Source organism: Elgaria multicarinata, chromosome 4, assembly GCF_023053635.1.
Source record: "Elgaria multicarinata webbii isolate HBS135686 ecotype San Diego chromosome 4, rElgMul1.1.pri, whole genome shotgun sequence".
Classification (NCBI taxonomy): domain Eukaryota; kingdom Metazoa; phylum Chordata; class Lepidosauria; order Squamata; family Anguidae; genus Elgaria; species Elgaria multicarinata.
This window is the reverse complement of record NC_086174.1, coordinates 4876308-4882570: the sequence shown is the minus strand read 5'-3', so window position 1 is coordinate 4882570 and position 6263 is coordinate 4876308.

The following is a 6263-nucleotide window of genomic DNA, read 5'->3' as shown; positions in this document are numbered from 1 at the left end:
GACATGGTCAGAGCAGCGGGCCAAGAAGATGATCTTAGCGGCAGAGTGGTGGACAGAGACCAGCGGACTGATGTGAGACGAAGGAAGGCCAGAGAGAAGAAGGTTGCAGTAGTCCAACCGAGAGATAACCAGTGCGTGAACGAGAGTCTTGGCAGAAGAGACAGACAAAAATGGTCGAATCCTGGCAATATTATACAGGAAGAAACGACAGGATTTAGCTACTGCCTCGATGTGAGGAGTAAAGGAGAGCGAGGAGTCATTTTGAGTCCTAGAAGTCCTAGAAGAAATGGCTCAAAGGGCCTGGGCTTCCCAGGAGTTGGGCTCCTGTGGTGTTTACTCCCCTGTGCCCCATTGAACTGTGTTATGGGGCACCATCTCTGTGGCCGGTTGAGCCTGCAATGGGGCAGAGAGAGGTCTCGTCTCCCCCACACATTGGGCACCAAACCCATCAGAGGGGGGGAAAAGGCGACGTCACATCAAACTGGAAACCCTGCGCCTTCTTTTAACGTGGGAGGTGGTTAACTCTGCCCCTGCCGGAAGTCCGATCCCATCCCCGCAAGTCCCACGTCCGGAGCCCTACTCCGGAAGGAAGGATCACCAGATGGGGGTCATGTGACCCCTCAACGAACTCATCATGACCCCATGGACCAAGAGGATGAGGCCGTAGACCCCTGCTGTACATGTGGGGGACTGGAAGTGACCCCTTATGGGTCATTTCCGACCCCATGCCAAGAAGTCCTACTCTGGGGGGAGGGATCACCGGATGAGGTCAGGTGACCCATCTACAAACCCATCGAGGGCATGAGGAGGTTGCAGAGGGGTCACATCACCCCATCAGGGACGCCGTCCATCCAGGGAAGGACGTTTGTAACTGGGACGTCTTGGGATGGGGTGGGGGATGATCCAGGGCCTGCTGCCTTCCCTCCCGGATCTTGCCCTGCGACTGGTGCTAATTTCTACTGGCCCCTGAACTCCGTTGTGATTCTGTTTTTGGGCTGTGTAATGTGTGTGTGAGTGCCTGGCTGTGTTTTGCCCTCTGACTGCTGTGTCGACCCCTCCTGCCTTAGCCTGAACCCGTTAGGGATGTCGGAGGGATCCAGTTGGGGGGTGGAGCTCCACACATTTTTCTCAGCTCCGGCCCCCAGATTCTGTTCCCTCTTCCACCAGCTGTGGCAAGAAGACAGGCCAGCTGGCGGAATTTCTGCAATTTTTCTTTTTTTGGTGCACAAAGCGTTTCTGCCAATTTTATGCCAATGTGCGCAATTTATAGCCAAATTCACACAAATTTCTACTTGGACATCCCTTACCCCTATATCTAACGGCTTCCATCCCCCCACTTGTATGGCAGGGGGCTAAAGGGACGAATCTGTTAGAAGAGGCACATGGCCCCCGTCAGGAGATGCCTCCATCTGGGTGGGGCTTCCGGGGGTGGGGTGGGGCTTCTGGCAGAGGCGGGGCTAAACCACCTGACTATGGGCGCATGGTGGGTTTCGAGTCTGATGTGAGGTGGCCTTTTTCAATACTCACCTGACCTCGACCCTCCGCCTCCCATTGCAGGCTCGCCAGATCCCCAGTCCAAGGAGCTGTCTTTGTGCCGCTTGGACTCAAGAATGGACTGAGGGGGATGGAGGTGTCCCCATGAACTGGATGAAGGGGAGGAGGCATTTGCCTAGAATCCTTCCCCTGAAGCTTTCGCGATGGCTTTCCTCGCTCCAGTCCAGGCCCCAGGGAAGAGGTCGTCACGCAGTGACCCCTGTCTCTTCTGGGTTACGCTGAGCAAGGCAGCAGCCACATCAGCTCAGGCTGGAGGCAAGGCAGGGCCTTGGAGAGCCAGAAGTGCTGGCTGAACGTTCCTCTCTAAGGAGCTGTTGTTCAGGCAAAGGGCTGCAGTCCATAGAAGCCAGAAGAAGGCTGGAGGAGACTTGTGCAGAGGAGAATGACTCTCTTTGTTTTGCGTGTTTTTGGAAATTTACTTCCATTGATAGAACCTCAAATTGCTTTTGCCTTGTTGCAGAAGATTTGGAATTGGGAGACCATCAGCACTTCTTCCCAGCCTGCTCTGGAGCAACAGCCTCTGAGGACTCGTCTATGTCAGATTGCGTCTGTTGCAGCAACGGCTGCCTTGCCAGGGCCCAAAAATTTCCTCTAGTCCTAGAAGAAATGGCTCAAAGGGCCTGGGCTTCCCAGGAGTTGGGCTCCTGTGGTGTTTACTCCCCTGTGCCCCATTGAACTGTGTTATGGGGCACCATCTCTGTGGCCGGTTGAGCCTGCAATGGGGCAGAGAGAGGTCTCGTCTCCCCCACACATTGGGCACCAAACCCATCAGAGGGGGGAAAAAGGCGACGTCACATCAAACTGGAAACCCTGCGCCTTCTTTTAACGTGGGAGGTGGTTAACTCTGCCCCTGCCGGAAGTCCGATCCCATCCCCGCAAGTCCCACGTCCGGAGCCCTGCTCCGGAAGGAGGGATCACCAGATGGGGGTCATGTGACCCCTCAACGAACTCATCAGGACCCCATGGACCAAGAGGATGAGGCCGTAGACCCCTGCTGTACATGTGGGGGACTGGAAGTGACCCCTTATGGGTCATTTCCGACCCCATGCCAAGAAGCCCTACTCTGGGGGGAGGGATCACCGGATGAGGTCAGGTGACCCGTCTACAAACCCATCGAGGGCATGAGGAGGTTGCAGAGGGGTCACGTCACCCCATCAGGGACGCCGTCCATCCAGGGAAGGACGTTTGTAACTGGGACGTCTTGGGATGGGGTGGGGGATGATCCAGGGCCTGCTGCCTTCCCTCCCAAATCTTGCCCTGCGACTGGTGCTAATTTCTACTGGCCCCTGAACTCCGTTGTGATTCTGTTTTTGGGCTGTGTAATGTGTGTATGACTGCCTGGCTGTGTTTTGCCCTCTGACTGCTGTGTCGACCCCTCCTGCCTTAGCCTGAACCCGTTAGGGATGTCGGAGGGATCCAGTTGGGGGGTGGAGCTCCACACATTTTTCTCAGCTCCGCCTCCCAGATTCTGTTCCCTCTTCCACCAGCTGTGGCAAGAAGACAGGCCAGCTGGCGGAATTTCTGCAATTTTTCTTTTTTTGGTGCACAAAGCGTTTCTGCCAATTTTATGCCAATGTGCGCAATTTATAGCCGAATTCACACAAATTTCTACTTGGACATCCCTAACCCCTATATCTAACGGCTTCCATCCCCCCACTTGTATGGCAGGGGGCTAAAGGGACGAATCTGTTAGAAGAGGCACATGGCCCCCGTCAGGAGATGCCTCCATCTGGGTGGGGCTTCCGGGGGTGGGGTGGGGCTTCTGGCAGAGGCGGGGCTAAACCCCCTGACTATGGGCGCATGGTGGGTTTCGAGTTTGATGTGAGGTGGCCTTTTTCAATACTCACCTGACCTCGACCCTCTGCCTCCCATTGCAGGCTCACCTGATTCCCAGTCCAAGGAGCTGTCTTTGTGCCGCTTGGACTCAAGAATGGACTGAGGGGGATGGAGGTGTCCCCATGAACTGGATGAAGGAGAGGAGGCATTTGCCTAGAATCCTTCCCCTGAAGCTTTCGCGATGGCTTTCCTCGCTCCAGTCCAGGCCCCAGGGAAGAGGTCGTCACGCAGTGACCCCTGTCTCTTCTGGGTTCCTCTGGGCAAGGCAGCATCCACATCAGCTCAGGCTGGAGGCAAGGCAGGGCCTTGGAGAGCCAGAAGTGCTGGCTGGAAGATCCTCTCTAAGGACCTGTTCTTCAGGCAAAGGTCTGCAGTCCATAGAAGCCAGAAGAAGGCTGGAGGAGACTTGTGCAGAGGAGAATGACTCTCTTTGTTTTGCGTGTTTTTGGAAATTTACTTCCATTGATAGAACCTCAAATTGCTTTTGCCTTGTTGCAGAAGATTTGGAATTGGGAGACCATCAGCACTTCTTCCCAGCCTGCTCTGGAGCAACAGCCTCTGAGGACTCGTCTATGTCAGATTGCGCCTCTTGCAGCAACGGCTGCCTTGCCGGGGCCCAAAAATTTCCTCCAGTCCTAGAAGAAATGGCTCAAAGGGCCTGGGCTTCCCAGGAGTTGGGCTCCTGTGGTGTTTGCTCCCCTGTGCCCCATTGAACTGTGTTATGGGGCACCATCTCTGTGGCCGGTTGAGCCTGCAATGGGGCAGAGAGAGGTCTCGTCTCCCCCACACATTGGGCACCAAACCCATCAGGGGGGGGGGGAAAGGCGACGTCACATCAAACTGGAAACCCTGCGCCTTCTTTTAACGTGGGAGGTGGTTAACTCTGCCCCTGCCGGAAGTCCGATCCCATCCCCGCAAGTCCCACGTCCGGAGCCCTGCTCCGGAAGGAGGGATCACCAGATGGGGGTCATGTGACCCCTCAACGAACTCATCAGGACCCCATGGACCAAGAGGATGAGGCCGTAGACCCCTGCTGTACATGTGGGGGAATGGAAGTGACCCCTTATGGGTCATTTCCGACCCCATGCCAAGAAGCCCTACTCTGGGGGGAGGGATCACCGGATGAGGTCAGGTGACCCGTCTACAAACCCATCGAGGGCATGAGGAGGTTGCAGAGGGGTCACGTCACCCCATCAGGGACGCCGTCCATCCAGGGAAGGACGTTTGTAACTGGGACGTCTTGGGATGGGGTGGGGGATGATCCAGGGCCTGCTGCCTTCCCTCCCAAATCTTGCCCTGCGACTGGTGCTAATTTCTACTGGCCCCTGAACTCCGTTGTGATTCTGTTTTGGGGCTGTGTAATGTGTGTGTGACTGCCTGGCTGTGTTTTGCCCTCTGACTGCTGTGTCGACCCCTCCTGCCTTAGCCTGAACCCGTTAGGGATGTCGGAGGGATCCAGTTGGGGGGTGGAGCTCCACACATTTTTCTCAGCTCTGCCCCCCAGATTCTGTTCCCTCTTCCACCAGCTGTGGCAAGAAGACAGGCCAGCTGGCGGAATTTCTGCAATTTTTCTTTTTTTGGTGCACAAAGCGTTTCTTTTATGCCAATGTGCGCAATTTATAGCCGAATTCACACAAATTTCTACTTGGACATCCCTTACCCCTATATCTAACGGCTTCCATCCCCCCACTTGTATGGCAGGGGGCTAAAGGGACGAATCTGTTAGAAGAGGCACATGGCCCCCATCAGGAGATGCCTCCATCTGGGTGGGGCTTCCAGGGATGGGGTGGGGCTTCTGGCAGAGGCGGGGCTAAACCCCCTGACTATGGGCGCATGGTGGGTTTCGAGTCTGATGTGAGGTGGCCTTTTTCAATACTCACCTGACCTCGACCCTCCGCCTCCCATTGCAGGCTCGCCAGATCCCCAGTCCAAGGAGCTGTCTTTGTGCCGCTTGGACTCAAGAATGGACTGAGGGGGATGGAGGTGTCCCCATGAACTGGATGAAGGGGAGGAGGCATTTGCCTAGAATCCTTCCCCTGAAGCTTTCGCGATGGCTTTCCTCGCTCCAGTCCAGGCCCCAGGGAAGAGGTCGTCACGCAGTGACCCCTGTCTCTTCTGGGTTCCTCTGGGCAAGGCAGCATCCACATCAGCTCAGGCTGGAGGCAAGGCAGGGCCTTGGAGAGCCAGAAGTGCTGGCTGGAAGATCCTCTCTAAGGACCTGTTCTTCAGGCAAAGGTCTGCAGTCCATAGAAGCCAGAAGAAGGCTGGAGGAGACTTGTGCAGAGGAGAATGAGGCTCTTTGTTTTGCGTGTTTTTGGAAATTTACTTCCATTGATAGAACCTCAAATTGCTTTTGCCTTGTTGCAGAAGGTTTGGAATTGGGAGACCATCAGCACTTCTTCCCAGCCTGCTCTGGAGCAACAGCCTCTGAGGACTCGTCTATGTCAGATTGCGCCTCTTGCAGCAACGGCTGCCTTGCCAGGGCCCAAAAATTTCCTCCAGTCCTAGAAGAAATGGCTCAAAGGGCCTGGGCTTCCCAGGAGTTGGGCTCCTGTGGTGTTTACTCCCCTGTGCCCCATTGAACTGTGTTATGGGGCACCATCTCTGTGGCCGGTTGAGCCTGCAATGGGGCAGAGAGAGGTCTCGTCTCCCCCACACATTGGGCACCAAACCCATCAGAGGGGGGAAAAAGGCGACGTCACATCAAACTGGAAACCCTGCGCCTTCTTTTAACGTGGGAGGTGGTTAACTCTGCCCCTGCCGGAAGTCCGATCCCATCCCCGCAAGTCCCACGTCCGGAGCCCTGCTCCGGAAGGAGGGATCACCAGATGGGGGTCATGTGACCCCTCAACGAACTCATCAGGACCCCATGG